Genomic DNA, 19,917 nt, shown 5'->3' with positions numbered 1-19,917 from the left:
TTAAGAACATCTTAAAGTATCTCAGGAGAACTAGGGACTACATGCTCGTGTATAGTGCTAAGGATCTGATCCTTACTGGATACACTGACTTTGATTTCTAAACTGATAAAGATGCTAGAAAGTCTACATCTGGATCAGTGTTCACTCTTAACGAAGGAGCAGTAGTGTGGAGAAGCATAAAACAGACCTGTATAGCTGACTCCACAATGGAAGCTAAATACGTAGCTGCTTGCAAAGAAGAAAAAGAAGTAGTATAACTGAGGAAATTCTTAACAGATTTGGAAGTTGTTCCAAATATGCATTTGCCTATCACCTTGTATTGTGACAACAGCGATGCAGTTGCAATTCAAAAGAACCTTGAAGCCATAAACGGGGAAAGCATATCTAACGCAAGTGCCACCTTATCCAAGAAATCGTACACCATGGTCACGTTGTAGTGACCCAGATACCTTCTGAGCAAAACATTGCTGATCCTTTTACAAAAACCCTCACGGCTAAAGTTTTTTAGGATCACCTAAAGAGTTTAAGTCTACGGTGTTTCTAAACTAGGACAAGTGGGAGATTATGTTGGGCGTGAATGCCCTAGCTTATTGTATTCATATGTTTATTGTACTCATATGTAATATTAATTTCTCACAGTTAAATTCATCATCGTTTGATCCTACTAGGAGTTTTAGTCCAAGTGGGAGTTTGTTGGATTTTATATCCTAAAACTCGTAGTTTGTAATTCATATTCTTGTTCAATAAAGCAGTTATTGAAAATCCTTAGTAAATTTAAATTCTATATTCATGAATCCAATAAACTAAGGTTCCGAGGCTATTAAGTTTAAGTTTAAACTTTATGTAGTGACATAAATGTGGATCAAGTTCAAATATATATAGCCAAAATGGTCTATAGTATATGAATAAGGTTGGGTGCCTTATTCTGGGACACTATGGATGTGGCCCATTTTGTAGTTAGTACAAACGATGTGATTCTAAACCATTCATGTGGAGGCATGAAAATGGGGGCATCCTATGTAAAGAGTTTACATAAGACTGAACCATGAAATAGTCACGGTTACGTTCTAAATGTCGTTTAATGTATAAAACTGACTATTTTGTTAATTAATGACCTAGGTAACTTAATCTTAATCCTAAGCTAACTATGAACTCCTATTCACTCGGAATTATCCTTAGATCTGCATAGGTGAGGGCAGCTCAATATCGCTGGCCCAATAAGCCTCCCATTTCAGGGGTAAGATCAGGTGGATAGTTGGGAACATAGGGTACAAGATGGAATTTACTCCTACCTATTATAGGGATAGTAGATAGGTTGTTCCCTTTAGTATTGAATCCAGGTCTTAAACAAGGGGCCCCACCCTCTCATTGGCCCGAGAGGGGTTCGGTTTATAGATTTGACCCTAAACCAATTGTTCATTAGAGGATCAATGGAACTTAAGGAATAAGATGTAGTCTCGGGGGAAAAACAGTTTTTATGACCCAGTCGAGATTACGAACAACCTGTGAAGGATTAACTTACTAATCATTGTTTTATCAAATGGACACAAATATATCTATAGTGAGCGGAGTGCAACTACGGGACTATAGTGGAATGACCCGTTAGTTAACGAATATTGATTAGCTTCATCTAAAGAGTTTAGCCAACTAATCTCGGATCGTTGGAGCCATGATCTATAGGTCCATTAGGTCCTCTACTAGCTCATATGGAATAAACATAGAATAGTATGATAGAATAATTCGAATTGTTCGAATTAGATGAAGAGAGAGAAATCAACAAGTATATGTGATATAGTGATTGGTTTTTTTAGCTTAGAGATATAGCTTTAATATTTAAATGTGATTTAAATATCAAGAATATGAATACGTTCATATTCGGAAGCTCGAAAATAATGAAAATGGTCAAAGATGTAAAAAGTCAAAGAGTTGACTTTTGACTTTGAAAAGTCAAAATTTGACCGACCTTATATTCAATTGTGATTTGGATTTCGAGAAAATGAATGCGGATTCATGTTCGGGAGGTCAAAATTAGTCAACACGAAAAAAATCATAAAAAGTCAAAAATGTTGACTTTTTTGTCAAAGTTTGACTTTGACCAAATGACTGTTTTGCCCTTTGACTAAAGTTAGTAGGAAAATCCAAACTTTTGTTGAATAATTCCACTAACAAAAGAGTTGGCTAGGTGTTGGCTTATAGTGGAGACATTAAGCCCACTTAGATAGTGGATTCTAGGTATTGGGTTTTTGTGAAGTTTTTTCATGCAATTTTGCATGGCCCTTTTCTATAAATATGGACTTGTGTTTTTGGATAAAAAATTTTGGAGATTTTGCAAAATTAGTTTTTAAAATTGGGCTGAAAAAAGAAAACCAAACCCAACCCAATTTCACTATACTTTTTCCATCTCTTTTTCTCTCTCTCGGCCTCTTCTTCCATCGGGTCCCACAACCCGGTTCTAAGTCTAGAGAATAGTAGGTCAGCTCTAGTGGTGGTCCGTTCGTGTTTGGGTGGAGATAGACGAGTTTCAGGAGCTTCAAAGGTATTATTTCAAAATAACCCTAATTAATTCTTTTAGGGTTACATGTTTATTTTGGGCAATTAACAGTACAAAAATCGATTCTTATTTCCCGTGCGCGACATGTCGATATTTTTCCATTTAGAGCAACCTAGGATCTTCTGACCTCAATTTAGAACAATCCCGAACAAAATAAAAACCCCAAAGTTTTCGTCCACCCTTCAAGCCTTCAGAACATGAGATACAAAAGAAGTTCCAACTAACCACCAACTCCGCAAGACATCGAGAACAGAAACAAAATAGATGAGACAAGATCCAACAGCTGGCAGTAACCGGCAAAAATGCTTATATGATCCCACAAAAATGTGCGACCACAGATATCTTCCATAGATACCATGCTCCATTCGGAGGGGTCTACAATGGTCAAGCACTATTCTGATCTTGGGGCGGAGATAATAAAACATAATGCCGCTATCAATCTTCAAACGATTGAATATTGGCACACTCATGCCCACGATAGAGACTTCTCCTCATTCAGCTGGACAGATCCCGGAATACATCCTGAGGGAGATGTTAAAAGATGTCGCAATCTCCAATGATAACAATTCATCTTCGACACGGTCGACTTCATCATTTTGGATTATAAAGCGGACGAAAATGCGCCCATCATATTGGGACGACCATTCCTCTCGACCGGCCACACTCAAATTGATGTGCACAAAGGGGAAAATCATAATGAACATCAATGGGGAGAAGCTACCAGATCACTCAAAGGCAGTCAAAATTCCTGAAGATCGAGAAAAGAAGAGAAAGCTACCGTGGACGTGAAAAAACCAGCTTGGAATAAGCAGTCCCGGAGTTACTATGTGATTCAAACTCATTAGGGACGCAAACCTTTTGAATATCCTTTTTCTACATCAATACTTCATGAACTTTTATTATCTTGTTATTATCTGTCATCGCATATCTACTTCTTTAAAAAAAAAAATCGTGCTAAATAATTGTAGTGAGCGATTTTGTTAAATTTGTTTTTTTAATATTTGACCCTCTCGATGTTTTCTTTGCAAACGATCAAGGTACACGATTGCGGAGGCACTACACGAAGACGCAACTACTTCACTCTATCACCGCAATCCAAAGGAGGAAGATCACCACAAAGCAGGATGCGTCAACACATAATGCGGGCGACAGTGCAAATTTGGGGGTTGTATTTCTCCTTGACTTTATTCCAAATTTCGCACTATTGCATCGCATTTCAATTTTTGAAATTTTATCACCGCATCCTCTTTAATTACTGCAATCATTTAACATTTATAAATTTAGCAAGTCGCCGCATGATTTCTTTTTACCAATTATGATTTCAATGATGATACACATGCTTCTATTTTTTTCGTATACACTAGAGTCAACTTAATCTTAGAAAAGTCACCTCATGAAATATTTCTAGAAGTTGGTGGTCTGCTAGCTTTCTTTCAAACTGACCCTTTACCAAACTTCCTAAGAACATCGCATGACCTCTTTCAATCTTTTGGTAATGAGGACATTGCCGCATTTTAAATTTGGGGGTGAGGTATTTATTTTTTACCTTGCTATTTTTAGCTCTATGAAAAGAAAAAAAACGAGGAAAATTTTAAGAATAACAACTCCACTATCAATGCAATGGGGAAACCCATGTTGATAAGAGTTAAGTTGTGAAGGGCACTTACTCGTAGTTGGATGTCCACATGACACACGTGGGGGCAAGCCAAAACGAAAGTAAGTCGCTAGGATAAATGCATAAATAAATGACCGCAACTTCGCTGCCAAGTAGGTATGAGTTTAGTTTGAGAAAGAGCGCCTTGCTCGTAGTTGGATGTCCGCATGACACACGTGGGGCCAAGCCAAAATGACGGCGAGGCACTTGGATCAGCACAAAGTCAGAAAAAATATCAATGTCAAAAATATGCAAGGATAAAAAATAATTTAACACCTCAGTAAAAAAAAAAAAAAAATCATGCGATGTCCTGGAATCTAGTAAAGTCCTTTTGAAGGTTAAGCTTGTAGTCGGGTCATAGAAATATTTTAAAAAGAGACTTGAATAAGACTTAAGGAGATTTTGGTGTATAGGATTTGAATGAAGTATCCTTGAGAAATCTGGGAAAAGAGATTGTGGTCGACTTTCTAAAGGAAATCTTTAGCTTATGCTTAAGGACAAGAATTGTTTAAATTCGGGGTGTGATAATGGGCAGAAATGCACGTTATTACAGTGCTAAGTTATTAAACAATGAAGTTTTACGTTGATAAAATATGTTAGATTGCATCCAATAAGCATTAAGTTCACAACATTGCGGTTACATGCGTTCATCGCATAGAAACAGTTAACTTTTGTATTTTTATGTAGAATATGCGTTGACGTAAGGCAGAAAGTGAGATCACAAGAAATCAACGGACGAGCGCACCGCAAAGCCTCACAAACATCTACTCAAGAAGGATTGCCACATATAGCCAACGCAACTTGGTGGGCACATCTGGGTGAAAAGCATAATTAATCATGATGGGATAGAAAGCTAATGACGGTCAAGTCCGAATTAAGTTGACAACCTGCTAACGATAACAAGTACACTCAGCTTTTCGGTGAAAAATATTCCGTGCATCAGTCAGAGAATTAAAGCCATCCCATCAGTGAAATCATAAGAGAGAAGCCACCTTTCACCCTGTAGCTCTATAAATACCAAAGGCAACTTTCAGAAAAGGGGATCAGCGAGTTCGGATACTTAGATAATTTTCTCCACAGTTAGAATAGCCTTGTTCTTAGATTTTCTTTTATTTTAAGGCGGAAGCGAGAGAAGCGAGATTGTGCCGATAGATCGTTCCGGTGAACTTGGGAGGAGTGCCGGAAGCTTTCAAGGTCAGAAGTAGGAATATCTTTGAAAGACAAGAGTTGGAGCACCGTTGTCAAGGCCGTTGAGAAGCAAGGAATTGTTTACCAGGGCTTCTCTATCACTTATACTTCCATTGTCATTTTGTAAACTTATCTATAGAAATGGAATTTACTTCTTTATATTTATTCACTCTCTATTTATTACACATGAGTAGCTAAATCTGTCGAATGGGTTGAGAAGCACTTAGCTAGCTTAACTGAGGATCTTCATTCTATGCGGTTATCTTGTATTATGTATGCTTCATTCGTCCATTAGGGATACTCGGGAGGGTAGTCTAAGGACAGGATCTAGGCTTGGAAAGTCAGGTTAGAATCTAGGCTTGGGAGAGTCAAGTTAGAATGCATAATCAAGAGATAAGAGCTTAGGAATAAGCACTATTTGTTATTAACGCATCGCAAGCATCGTAGAGATGGGATATGATTATGTGCAGTCACCTTGTCTTTGTGTGCATCTTGCATCATCGTATAGGAAAAGAGTAGAAACTTAGGAATAAGCTCTATGGACATTGTTGCATTCAACACAAGCGTCCTAGAACTAGGAGCATTGCATTTGCATTGGAAAATGATTTGCTGTTGCATGAGTGTAGCATGATCGCATAGTCTGACGCATTTCCAAGAAATGCTAGTTAAAGACCTTCTCAACCCGTTCCTCCGCATACTCAGTGTATCTACTGCATATCAAACTTTTCTTAAATCCGCCGCATACATTTACTTTATTACCACAAACAACAACTCAACAACTATTTGATTATTTGGTTACCACAAAGTCTTCTTGAAAAATTACCACCACATACCGTTTTCCCAAGTCCTTGAGTTCGACCCTGGACTTACCAGGAAACTTAGTGGGGTTTATACTTGGATTACACTGAGAAAACTTGTTGCTCAATGCATTTCCATCACAACATTTCATTCCATTATTTCATCTCATAAAATAACACATCATCTAGCGCCCGCCTACATGATCGCCTACCTCATCATGTAGCGCTGTTTACTTACTATACGATCGACCAGCGCCCTTGTCCGCGCAACTTGAGGCTGCCGCACGCTTTGCCAACCTCTCACGACATAGGATGCCGCATGCGTTTCTCTTGGCCACACTTTGGCTTCCTTCAATGCCCAAATAACCTTTAAATGAGCAAGGCCAACGCATAGAACAACACTTAGTCAATTTTCTAGCTTTCAATGCATGGGTTATACTTAGCCAATTTTCTAAGCTTTACCCAAGAGTCAAGCTTTCAAATTCACACCTTTCTTCTAATTTTTCACCTTTTTCTCTACAATTACACATTAATTTCCACATCAACCTACTCACCACACTGGTCTCAACTCTGATAGCAGTCTCAACTAACTGAATGAAATTCACCCAATTAGATGTAGAGGTAACAGGTGTACGTATCTTTCTTCTTAGGCCATTTTCAATTCTTTTGCATCTCTCTTTCTCTTCCACAATGATCGGAAGGGCATACTGAGATAACTCTGTAGATTTTTGCTCATACTCAGCAACTATCATCGATTCTGAGTTAGCCAAAGAAACTCCTCCCTCTTTGCTTCTTTAAAAGTTCTAGGGTAGTATTTATCCTCAAATACTTGTCTGAACTCAGGCCAAGTCATAGTTTCTTAGCTGCTTCTTCTGGCCTCTATCATTTTCCATCATTTCTCAGTCCCTTCTTGCAGCAAAAATGTCGTTAACACGACCTTACGGTCCTTAGGGCATCTCATAACATTAAAACATTTCTCAATCAAGTCCAACCAGACCTCAGCATCTACTGGATTTATGGCTCCATCGAACATCGTGGCACCTAAAGCTTTCAGCCTCTCGATGCCTAATTTCTTTTCCGAATTGGTCTGAATCGATCCTACACTCGCCACCAATCTTTGGGTGATTCTATCAAATACTCGATCCTCCATCTAGGGATCTACATCTACCCGTGGGGTACTCGACTCATTTGCAGAAGTCGTTTCTTGCCCTACTGGGCCTCTAACTCTCTTCCCCTTCGGATCTGGGTCCTGCCTAACTTCAAGGCCTCCGCTGGTGGGGTCAACATTCCTCTCCTCAGTCTGCTTGCTCAGCCTGCCACTTCTCTTCGATATCTTTGCCTAGTTATTAAGTACACATGTTAAGGACTTACTTATGGGACTTAATCTAATGCATGAACTCTCTCTTTCACCCAAATCTCATGCTTTGATACTAACTGGTATCAACTGACACTTTTAACCTTCCCATAACTTATGCTTTGATACTAAGCTGGTATCAACTCAAACTTTATACTCAACCTTTTCCCAGGTTTTATGTATACCTTTGCTCTGATTCCAAGCTGTCACACTCCACCCCAGACTACCCTCTGAGCCTAGGAAAGGACATGACTGCAAAAGTTATCAACCCTTTTGTTGACACTTATTGCCTAATAACTTCTTGCGAAAATAACTCTGATACCAATGTACAAACTCATATATAGCGGATGCCTCTTAGGCCAAATTTTTTAAGTTTAAACATAAAACATATTTAGAGTAATTACATTACTAGTTTCCCAAGTCCCGATGCCAAATCCTTAGTCCCTATATGAACAACTATAACATGTGTACAATATTTATAGTAACCACCTAACCGACAGGTTACGATGTCTTTGTCTTTTGGTGGCAGAGCAGATGCAGAGCTATCTTCTGAGGATTTGACTACTACCTGGGGGAAAGGAAAACATTTGAAAATCGGGTGAGCTTGCTAGCCGAGTGAGTGACTTAAGAAAGAAAATTGATTCTCAAGCAAAAGTCTTAATAAAGAGATTAAACTGAAATATAAATTTCTACAGTAACCTTGTATTGCAGTATAAACATTTTCCAAGCATAAAGCATATAAAGCTGCTTTTATCAGAAAACATTAAAATTGTTCCTTAGTTGAGAATAACCCTGCTGTGGTTAAATCCCAACGTCAACTGCTAGTCAAGAGAGAACCCTTTTGCTCAATCTCTGACTTTAACTACCTACGTGCACGTGGCCATACTAAGTATCATTATACCTTAGGTACTTCTGCTCAGATACCTTCTCTAAACTTGTCCTTCAGTACCGAGCTCCTCGGATAACTTCTCAAATGTCCTTCGGTATCGAGTTGGTCGGATACCTTCTCAAATGTCCTTCGGTATCGCGTTCCAAGTAAAACTAGTCATAAAATGACTTTCTCTTTAAACAATGTAAAGCATAATGCATAGAAAACATGTCTTTAAAGATACTAACGCATGCTTGGTGTATTTAAACACACATAAATAGTTTTTCAATAAACTTTCATACATGGCATGCGTTTAAAACATAACTCATGGTTTGCTTGGAAATCACTTTGTAAAACTAGCTAACATGAGAATAATCTTTCTCTAAAACATGGTTTCTTTAAAAAATTATAAATATTTAGTTAATCACCTTGATCGTTTAGGAACCATTCTCTCTAGAAGTTCCTTGGTTACCTCGGGCTCCCTTTTGAACCCTATGATCCAGATTCAATTTAAAGCTCAAATTACTCATAGTTCTAAGCCTTATCTTGAGATACTTCCTTCTATAAACATGCTCTAAAATGTCTTATAAATCTTACCTTAAAATCTTAGCTCATAAATTCTTGTGGTTTGGCCGAAATCGTCAAATCATTAAGATTGGCTCAAGCTTACCCGACAGCTTGACCCTTCTGTATTTTTCTCAGTTTCCAGCCCGATTCCTTAGAGCTTCTTCTCTGGAAGCCCTCCCCTAAAAACCAGACTCACGGAGATTTCAGATGGCTTTGAAATCACTCCAAATGAACGAGTATGCTGGGAGAACTCCTCGTCCCATGTTGATGCTATTTCCAGACTTCACTATCCAATTGCATCTCCTCTTGAAGCTTTATGACTGACACATAGTTTTGCTATCAACGCATGTGTTTTTTCATCAATGCATAGTTTCCTCATGATCAACCTTCATACATTCCTTAATGTTCTTTGAATTATGATCTGAAGAGAAGTCCTTAGCCCTATTTATAGGCGTCCAAAATCTCTCCAAGGCCGACACCTTCTACTTGGCCGCATGTCCAAGTGTCTTTTCTCCATACTATCAATGCAACTTTCAAGTCACCACAATCTAAGGTGTCTTCCTCTTCCTTAGCCAACAAAAAATGCTTAAATTTGCATGTCTTCTTGTGCATCCACCTCATTTGCTTAAGGCTTAAGATTTTTTCCCAACAAGCCACATGTCCGGATGACGACCTTGAATGCGTCCATCCAATCTCATATGCGTTCATCTAACCACGAATGCGCCCATNCTATCGTCTAGCGCACATGCCCATCGCGTAGTGTTATCGCCTAACGTCATCGTCTAACGCTGATTCCGATCGTGCAGTGCCAACGCTTCATCGTCTAACGTTATCGTCTAGTGCTATCGTTTAGTGTTATCGCCTAGCTTCCACGCTTATCGTCTAGTGCTTACACTGATTGTGTAGTACTTTCTCTGTCGTATAGCCTGATCGTCTAGCGCCCGCCTATACGATCACCTACCTCATCGTGTAGCGCTGCTTACATACTATAGATCGACCAGCGCCCTTGTCCGTGCAACTTGAGGTTGCCGCACGCTTTGCCAACCTCTCACGACATTGGTTGCCGCATGCGTTTCTCTTAGCCACACTTTGGCTTCCTTCAACACCCAAATAACCTATAAATGAGCAAGGCACATGCGTGGAACAACACTGAGTCAATTTTCTAGCTTCCAACGCATGGGTTATACTTAGCCAATTTTCCAAGCTTTACCCAAGAGTCAAGCTTTCAAATTCACACCTTTCTTCTAATTTTTCACCGTTTTCTCTACAATTACACATTAATTTCCACATCAACCTACCTGTCTCTTATACACATCTAGATGTGTATAAGAGACAGAATCTCATATGCGTTCATCTAACCACGAATGCGTCCATCCAATCTTACCTTGTGCATCCAATTGAGGCAACTTGGTCACATATGCTACTGTCTCTTATACACATCTAGATGTGTATAAGAGACAGTGTCCGGATGACGACCTTGAATGCGTCCATCCAATCTCATATGCGTTCATCTAACCACGAATGCGCCCATCCAATCTCATATGCGTTCATCTAACCACGAATGCGCCCATCCAATTGCCGCAACATACCTATGTTCGGACACCACCAATTGGCACATGCGTCCATTCAATCTTACCTTGTGCATCTAATTGATGCAACTTGGACACATATGCTAGATGCTCGCAAGGTTCATCTTTGGCAGCATATCCTTCTTTTTCGCATGGCTTACCTTTGCCCTATGCGTTCAACTAGGATAATGACCAACACTCTTCCAACGCATACTATTAGCCTTTGTCCTATGCGCCCACACGCCTTCGGATGTCTAACACATAGCACATCACCAACACATAGTATTAGCCTTGTGTACCGCAAGCCTTAACAACGCAAGACGTATCACTATGCGTCCACTATGGCTTGTCTCATCGCCGCATAGATCATTGTTTAGTACTACTGCCACATAGCACCATCGCATAGCATTGCCGCATAGCATCATCGCATAGTGTTGTTGCATAGCACTGTCGCATATCGTTACCGCATAGCACCATCGCATAGTGCTGCCGCATAGCATCCTCGCATAGTGTTGCCGCATAACACCATCGCATAGTGTTGCCGCATAGCACCATTGCATACCGTTGCCGCATAGCACTGGTCAACCGCACGACTCTTGATCATCGTGTAGCGCTGACGCCTATCGTCTAGCAAAGCACGACTATCGTCTAGCGCACATGCCCATCGCGTAAAGAGAGATCCCAAGCACGAAATGCTGCAAATATGTGCGACCCAGATATTTCATAGATAACCAATGGCTCCATATTGGAGGGTCTAACAATGGTCAGCACTATCTGATCTTAGGGGGCGAGTATAAAACATAGATGGTCCATGCTATCAATCTTAAAACGATTGGAAATAAATTTTTGGGGCACAAAAATCATACAAAATCTGCCCCCACAAGATAAAGTCATTTGGTTAACATCCTCAGATAGAGAAGACTCTCCCTACTTGCGGACAGATCCCTAATACATCCTGGAGGGAGAGTTGAGAGAGAGATGTCCGCAATCTCAATTGATAAATTCATCCTTGCAGGTCGCATTCGACTTTCATCATTTTGATTAATAAAGCGGTAAGACCGAAAATTGCCGCCCATCATATTGTGGGACGACCATGTGGTCTCTATCGATGCCGGATCGGAGCAAAATTGATGTGCACAAAGGGGAATCAATAATGAACATCAAATGGGGAGTAAGCCTCCAGATTTAAGGCCAGTCCAAAAATTCCGAAGATCTCGAGAAATATGAAAGAAAAGCTAACCGTGGACGTGAAAAAAACCAGCTTGGATATAAGCAGTCCCGGAGTTACTAATAGTGATTCAAACTCATTAGGGAACGCAACTTTTTTGAATATCCTTTTTATAATATAACTATCATGAACTTTTTATTATCTTGTTATATCTGTCATCGCATATCTAAGCTCTTTAAAAAAAAAAAATTGTTGCTAATAATTGTGAGTGACGATTTTGTTAAATTTGTTTTTTTAATATTTGACCCTGCAGATGTTTTTCTTCTTTGCCAAACGATCAGGTAGCATGTCGATTGCGTATAGGAGGCACTACACGAAGAACCAACTACCTTCACTCTCATCCACAGCAATCCAAAGGAGGGAAGATCACCAACAAATGCAGGTGCGTCAACACATAATGCGGGCGACAGTGCAAATTGGGGGTTGTATTTCTTCCTTGACTTTATTCCAAATTTCGGGCACAATTTTGCATCGCATTTTTCATTTTTGAAAATTTTATCACCGCATCCTCCTTTAATTACTGCAATCAATTTAACATTTATAAATTTAGCAAGTCGCCGCATGATTTCTTTTTACCAACTTAATGATTTCCAAATGATGATATCACATGCTTCTATTTTTTTCGTATACACTAGAAGTCAACTAATCTTAGAAAAGTTCACTCATGAAATAATTTCTTAGAAGTTGGGTGGTCTGCTTAGCTTTCTTTCAAAAACTGACCTTTACCAAACTTCCTAGAACATCGCATGACCTCTTTTCAATCTTTTGGTAGTGAGGACAATGCCGATTTTAAATTTGGGGTGAGGTATTTATTTTTTACCTTGCTATTTTAGCTCTATGAAAAAAAAAAACGAGGAAAATTTAAGAATACACTCCACTAATCAATGCAATGGGGAAACCCATGTTTGATAAGAGTTAAGTTGTGAAAGGGCACTTACTCGTATTGGATGTCCACATGACACACTGGGGGCAAAGCCCAAAACGAAAAGTAAGTTCGCTAGATAAATGCATAAATAATGACCGCAACTGCTGCAGTAGGTAGAGTTTAGTTTGAGAAAGAGCGCCTTGGCTCGTAAGTTGGATTCCGCATGACACATACGTGGGGGACCAACCAAAATGACGGCGAGCACTGGATCAGCAAAAGTCAGAAAAAATATCAATGTCAAAAATTATGCAAGGATAAAAAAATAATTTTAACAACCTCAGTAAAAAAAAAAAAAAAAAATCATGCGATGTCCTGGAATCAGTAAGTCCTGTTTGAAGGTTAAGCTTGTAGTCGGGTATAGAAATATTTTAAAAAGAGACTTGAATAAGACTAAGGAGATTTTGGTGTATAGATTTGAAATGAGTATCCTGAAGAAAAATCTGGGAAAAGAGATTGTGGTCGACTTTCTAAAGGAAATCTTTAGCTTATGCTTAAGGACAAGAAATTGTTTAAATTCGGGGTGTAATAATGGCCAGAAATGCAACGTTATTACAGTGCTAAGTTTATTAAAACAATGAAGTTTTACGTTTGATAAATATGTTAGATTGCATCCAATAAGCATTAAGTTCACAACATTGCGGTTACATCGTTCCATCGCAATAGAAACAGTTAACTTTGTATTTTTTATTAGAAATTATGCGTTGACGTAAGGCGAAAGTGAGATCACAAGAATCCGACGAGCGCACCGCAAAGCCTTCCAAACATCTACTCAAGAAGGATTTGCCACATATAGCCAACGCAACTTGGTGGGCACATCTGGTGATAAAGCATAATTAATCATGATGGGATAAGAAAGCTAATGACGGTCAAGTCCGAATTAAGTTGACAACCTGCTAACGATAAACAGTAACTCACTTTTCGGTGAAAAAATAATCCGTGCATCAGTCAGAGAATTAAGCATCCCATCATGAATAATAAGAGAAAGAAGCCCACCTTCACCCTGTAGCTCTATAAATACCAGGCAACTTTCAGAAAAGGGGATCAGCGAGTTCGGATTAACTTAGATAATTTTCTCCACAGTAGAATAGGCCTGTTCTTAAAGATTTTCTTTTATTTTAAGGCGGAAGCGAGAGAAGCGAGATTGGTGCCGATAGATCGTTCCGGTGAACTTGGGAGGAGTGCCGGAAGCTTTCAAAGGTCCAGAAGTAATGGAAATATCTTTTGAACAGAAAGAGTTGACATGTAAAGGGCCTTGAGAAGCACAAGGAATTGTTACCGAGGCTCTCTATCCTTATCTTCCATTGTCCATTTGTAACCTGAAACTTATCTTATAGAAATGGAATTTATTCTTTATAATTTATTCACTCTCTATTATTAACAACATAGTAGCTAAATCTTCGAATGGTTGAAGAAAGCACTTAAGCTAAGCTGAACTGAGGAATCTTCATTCTATGCGTAATTGATATGTATGCTTCATATCGTCCATTGGGATACTCGAGGGTATGCTAGGACAGGATCTAGGCTTGGAAAGTCAGTTAGAATCTAGGCTTGGGAGAGTCAATTAGAAATGCATAATCAAGAGATAAGAGCTTAGAATAAGCACTATTTGTTTATTAACGCATCGCAAAGCACGTAGAGATGGGATAATGATTATGTGCAGTCACCTTGTGCTTATTGTGTGCACTTGCAATTCATCGTATAGGAAAAGAGTAGAAAACTTGGAAATAAAGGCTCTATGGACATTGTTGCAATTCAACACAAGCGTCCTAAAGAACTAGGAGCATTTGCATTTGCATTTGGGATAAATGATTTGCTGTTGCATTGAGTGTAGCAATGATCGGCAATAGTCCTGAACGCATTTTCCAAGAAATGCTGAGTTATAGACCTTCTCAACCCGTTCTATCCGCATACTCAGTGTATCTTAACTGGCATAATCAAATTTCTTTATAATCCGCCGCTTACATTTACTTTATTACCACAAACAACAACTCAACAACTATTTGATTATTTGGTTACCACAAAGTCTTCTTGAAAATTACCACCCAATATCCGTTTTCCCCAAGTCATTGAGTTCGACCCTGGACTTACCAGGAAACTTAGTGGGGTGTTATACTTGGATTACACTGAGAACTTTGTTGCTTCAATCATTTCCATCCAACATTTCATACCATTATTTCATCTCATAAAAATAACACATCATCTATCCGCCGCCTACATGAATCGCCTACCTCATCATGTAGCGTGTTACTTACTATAAAAATCGATCGACCAGCGCCCTTGTCCCGCGCAACTTGAGGCTGCCGCACGCTTTGCCAACCTCTCAACGACAATAGATGCCGCATGGTTTCTCTTGGCCACAAACTTTGGCTTCCTTCAAATGCCCAAAATAACCTTTAAATGAGCAAGGCCCAATCGCATAGAACAACACTTAGTCAAATTTCTAGCTTTCAATTGCATGGGTATACTTAGCCAATTTTTAGTTTACCAAGAGTCAAGCTTTCAAATTCACACCTTTCTTATAATTTTTCACCTTTTTCTCTACAATTACACATGTAATTTCCATCATCAACCTACTCAACCACACTGTCTCAACTCTGATATGCAGTCTCAAACTAACTGAATGAAATTCACGCGCGAGATGTAGATGTAGAGGTAACAGGTGACGTATCTTTCTTCTTGCCATTTTCAATTTTTGATCCCTCTTTCTCTTCACAATGATCGGAAGGGCATACTGAATAACTCTGTAGATTTTTTGCTCATACTCAGCAACTATCATCGATTCTGAGTTAGCCAAAAGAATACTCCTCCCTCTTTGCTTTCTTTAAAAGTTCCTAGGGTAAGTAATTTATCTCAAATACTTGTCTGAACTCCAAGGCCAAGTCATAGTTTTCTTAGCTGCTTCTTCTGGCCCTCTATCATTTTCCATCATTTTTCTACAGTCCCTTCTTGCACAAAAATGTCGTTAACACGACCTTGACGTCCTTAGGGCCATATCTCATAACGATTAAAACATTTTCATCAAAGTCCAAACCCGACCTCAGCATCTACTGGATTTATGGCTCCATGAACATCGTGCACCTAAAAGCTTTCAGCCTCTCAATGCCTAAATTTCTTTTTCCGAATTGGTCTGAATCGATCCTACAACTCGCCAACCACTTTGGGTGATCTATCAAAACTTCGATCCTCCATCTAGGGATCTACATCTACCCGTGGGGTACTCGACCTCATTTGCAGAAGTACGTTTCTTGCCCCTACTGCCCTCTAACTCTCTTCCCCTTCGGATCTGGGTCCCTGCTAAACTTCAAGGCCTTCCGCTGGTGGGGTAACATTTCCTCTCCCTCAGTCTGCTTGCTCAGCCTGCCACTATCTCTTCGATATCCTTTGCCTAGTTATTTAAGTACACATGTTAAGGACTTACTTATAGGACCTTATCTAATGCATGACTCTCTCTTTCACCCAAATCTCATGCTTTGAAAATAACTAACTGGTATCAACTGAACACTTTTAACCTTCCATAACTTTAATGCTTGATACAAGCTGGTATCAACTCAACTTTTATATACTCAAATACCCTTTTCCCCAGGTTTTAATGTAAATACCTTTTGCTCTGATCTCAAGCCTGTCCCACTCCACCACCAGACTACCCTCTGAGCCTAGGAAGAATGAACTGCAAAAAGTTTATCAACCCTTTTGTTGAACACTTTGCTAATAACTTCTTGCGAAAAATAACTCTGATCACCAATGTACAACTCATATAATAGCGGATGCCTCTTTAGGCCAAATTTTTTAAGTTTAAAACAATAAACATAATTTAAGAGTAATTACATTTACTAGTTTCCCAAGTCCCCGATGGCCAAATCCTTAAGTCCCCTATATGAACAACTATAACATGTGTACATATTTATAGTAACCACGCTAAACCACAGGTTACGATGTCTTTGTCTTTTTGTGGCAGAAGCAGATGCAGAGCTATCTTCTGAGGATTTGACTACTAACCTGGGGGAAAGGAAAACATTTGAAAATCGGGGTGAGCTGCTTAGCCGAGAGTGACTTAAGAAAGAAAATGATTCTCAAGCCAAAAAGTCTTAATAAAGATATTAAACTGAAATATAAAATTTCTAACCAGTAACCTTGTATTGCAGTATAAACATTTCCAAGCATAAAGCATATAAAGCTGCTTTTATCAGAAACATTAAAATTGTTCCTTATTGAGAATAACCTGCTGTGTTTAAATTCCAAACGTCAACTCTAGTTCAAGAAGAACCCTTTTGCTCAATCTCTTGGACTTTAACTACCCACGTGCAGTGGCCCATACTAAGTATCATTATACCCTTAGGTACTTCTCTCAGATACCTTCTCAAACTTGTCCTTACAGTACCGAGCTACTCGAAACTTCTTCAAATGTTCCTTAGCGGTTATCGAGTTGGTCGGATACCTTCCTCAAATGTCCTTACGTAATCGCGTTCCAAAGTAAATACTAGTCATAAAATGACTTTCTCTTTAAACAATGGTAAAGCATAAATGCATAGAAAACATGTCTTAAAGATAACTAAGCATGCTTGGTGTATTTAAACACACAATAAAATAGTTTTTTCAATAAACTTTCATACATGGCATGCGTTAAAAACATAACTCATGTTTGCTTGGAAATCACTTTGTAAAACTAGCTAAACATGAGAATAATCTTCTCTAAAACATGGTTTCTTTAAAAAATTAATAAATATTTAGTTAAATCACCTGATCGTTTAGGAACCATTCTCTCTTAGAAGTTCCTTGGTTTACCTCGGGCTCCCTTTTGAACCCTATGATCCAGATTCAATTTAAAGCTCAAATTACTCATAGTTCTAAGCCTTTTGAGATACTTCCCTTCTTATAAACATCTCTAAAATGTCTTATAATCTTACTTAAAATCTTAAGCTCATAAATTCTTGTGGTTTTAGCCGAAATCGTACAAAATCATTAAGATTGGCTCAAGCTTACCCGACAGCTTGAACCTTCTGTAATTTTTCTCAGTTTTCCCAGCCCGATTCTTAGAGCTTCTCTCTGGAAGCCTCCCTAAAAAACCAGACTCACGGAATTCAGATGGCTTTGAAATTCAACTCCAAAATGAACGAGATGCTGGGAGAACTCCTCCGTCCATGTTGATCTATTTTCCAAAGACTTCACTATCCAATTGCATCTCCTCTTGAAGCTTTATGACCTGACACATAGTTTTGCTAATCAACAGCGTGTTTTATTCATCAATGCATAGTTTTCCTCATGATCAACCTTCATACAATTCCTTAATGTTCTTTGAATTATGATCGAGAGAAGTCCTTACCCTATTTATAGGCGTCAAAATCTCTCCAAGGCCGACACGCTTCTACCTTTGGCCGCATGTCCAAGTTCTTTTCTCCATAATCTATCAATGCAACTTTTCAAGTCACCACAATCTAAGGTGTCCTTCCTCTTCCTTAGCCAACCAAAAAATGCTTAAATTTGCCATGTCTTCTTGTGCATCCACCCATTTGCTTAAAGGCTAAGAGTATTTTTTCTCCAACAAGCACATGCCGGATGACCGACCTTGAATGCGTCCATCCAATCTCATATGCGTTCATCTAAACCACGATGAGCCCATCCCAATGCCGCAACTATCCTAATGTTCGGCAGTACACAACCAATGGCACATGCGTCCTCAATCTTACCTTGTGGCATCTAATTGATGCAACTTGGACAATATGCAATGCTCGCAAGGTTTCATCTTTTGGCAGCATATCTTCTTTTTCGCATGGCTTCCTTTGCCCTATGCGTTCAAACCTAGGATAAATACCAACACTCTTCCCACGCATAATATTAGCCCTTTGTCCTATGCGCCCACACGCTTCGGATGTCTAAACACATACACATGTCACACACATAGTATTAGCCTTGTGTACACGCAAGCCTTAACAAACGCAAAGAACGTATCCACTATGCGTCCACTAGCTTGTCTCTATCGCCGCATAGAATCATTGTTAGTTACTGACTGCCTTAATAGCACCATCGCATATGCATTGCCGCAGTAGGCATCATCGCATAGTGTTTGTTGCATAGCATCTGTCGCATATCGTTACCGCATTAGCCCATCGCATAGTGCTGCCGCATAGCAATCCTCGCATAGTGTTGCCGCATAACAACCATCGCAATAGTGGTTGGCCGCATAGCACCATTGCATACGTTTGCCCGGCAATAGCACTGTCAACCGCACGACTCTTGATCATCGTGTAGCGCTGACGCCTATCGTCTAGCAAAGCACGACTTATTCGTCCTAAGCGCAAATGCCCATTCGCGTAGTTTATGCCTAAACGTCATCGTCTAAACGCTGATTAAGAGCGATCGTGCAGTGCCAACGCTCATCGTCTAACGTTATCGTCTAGTCTATCCGTTTAGTGTTTATCCGCTTAGCTTCCAACGCTTATCGTCTAGTTGCTTACACTGATTGTGTTAGTACTTTCTCTGTCGTATAGCCTGATCGTCTACGCCCGCACCTAATACGATCATACCTCAATCGTTAGCGCTGCTATACTATAGATCGACCAGCGCCCCTTGTCCGTGCAAACTTGAGGGTTCCGCACGCGTTTGGGCCAACCTCATCACGACATTGGTTGCCGCATCGTTTCTCTTAGCCCACACTTCTGCTTCCTTAACACCCAAATAAACCTATAAATGATCAGGCACAATCGTGGAACACACTGAGTCAATTTTCTAGCTTCCCAACGCTGGGTTATACTTAGCCCAATTTTTCCAAGCTTTAACCCAGAGTCAAGCTTTCAAATTCACACCTTTTTCTAATTTTTCACCGTTTTCTCTACAATTACACATTAAATTTCCAAACATAACTAACTCACCACACTTGGTCTCAGTAGGGAAACATACTCAAGCAGCAGAAATTAGGGCTAGGGTTCACATGCATTAACCTGCCCTTTTTGTGTTCCCATGCTATTAATTGTGATGCCTGTAATAAAAGTTCATCATCCGCAGTCATTTGGTTCTGAAGGATGCGATGGCCCTATTGTTCGTGTCACTCTTTAATTCTTAATCTTTGATCATTTTCTCGTCGTTCCTCGTGAATTTTTTGGAAATGCCATCAAAGTATATTTTTCCGCCTCGTCATAAATTTTTAATCCAGCAGAATCTCCAATCAATGTTGCCCAATGCAGCCGTCTGCAATGCGGGGTTCAAGTCCGTGTAGAAAATCT

The sequence above is a fragment of the Benincasa hispida genome, unplaced genomic scaffold (genome assembly GCF_009727055.1).
Source record: "Benincasa hispida cultivar B227 unplaced genomic scaffold, ASM972705v1 Contig245, whole genome shotgun sequence".
NCBI classification, from domain to species: domain Eukaryota; kingdom Viridiplantae; phylum Streptophyta; class Magnoliopsida; order Cucurbitales; family Cucurbitaceae; genus Benincasa; species Benincasa hispida.
Note: the sequence above shows the minus strand (reverse complement) of the source record.